Source organism: Microtus ochrogaster (assembly GCF_000317375.1).
Source record: "Microtus ochrogaster isolate Prairie Vole_2 chromosome 14 unlocalized genomic scaffold, MicOch1.0 chr14_random_3, whole genome shotgun sequence".
NCBI classification, from domain to species: Eukaryota; Metazoa; Chordata; class Mammalia; order Rodentia; family Cricetidae; genus Microtus; species Microtus ochrogaster.
In genome coordinates, this window is record NW_004949098.1 from 11,704,935 (window position 1) to 11,705,852 (window position 918).

At 41.5% G+C, this 918-nt stretch overlaps 1 protein-coding gene across 2 annotated transcripts in view; it reads left to right on the forward strand.

Annotated features, from left to right (window-relative positions):
• Usp39 (ubiquitin specific peptidase 39) overlaps positions 1–918 on the forward strand; it is a 30,920-nt gene that overhangs the window by 2,415 nt on the left and 27,587 nt on the right. The window lies entirely within an intron of this gene.

Here is a 918-nt window from a genome sequence, read left to right on the forward strand (position 1 = left end):
TTGCCAAGACACACCTAAGAGCATGGTGTGTGCTTCTCGGAGAAGAGTTGCCAAGACTTCTGTTTCTTCAAGATTTAGCTGTGTGTGTTCTTTCACAAGTTAGTGTATATCATGTGCATGCAGGTGTCTGTGGAGCCCAGAAGAGGGTGTCAGGCTAACTGAGGAGCCTTCTCTCCAGGTCCCAAATGTGGTTTTTGTGTATAGCAGTGATAGTCCTCTTATCTTGTATTTTCTTTGATTTCCAGTTGTCTACAGCCTATCTTCTAAGATAGTGCTGTCCAGTATAATTCTCCACAATACAGAATTGCATTTAAAATGCTGTTTGTTTTGTTTTGTTTGAGACAAGGTTCTGATATGTGGCCCAGGCTGACACAGAATTTTCGATCCCCCCACCTCAGCTGCTCAGTTGCTGGGGTTGCAGGTGTGCCCCACCAAGCCCATCAGTAATTGCTTTTCGTAAGGGCTGTCCCTTGTAGGACGTACAGGCTACACATGACTCTTGAGGATTTGAAATATGGCTTTAGCAGTTGAAGCACTGATTTTTTAGTTTCTTTGTCATACTTGAAATCAAATCCAGGCCTCTCATGCTGGACATGCTTTACCACTGAGCTATATACTTCAGTCCAGGAACTAAATTTAAAACTTAGTTATCAATGATCATTTGTGGCTTACTGGTCCCTCAACAGTACAACTATTAATATTTACTATTAAATCTCTCTCACAGTTGTGGATTCAGTGGACATAAAAGGCTTTTTTGTTCCTTTAATGTTGAACAGTCACACATGTTGCTTTGTGTTTTAATGACCAGGTCTAGTTGTAGGTGTTCTTAAACTTCTTCAGGTGCTTGCTCCCTCATCTCTCTCTCTCTCTCTCTCTCTCTCTCTCTCTCTCTCTCGGATTTCTTTCTTTTCTTTTCTT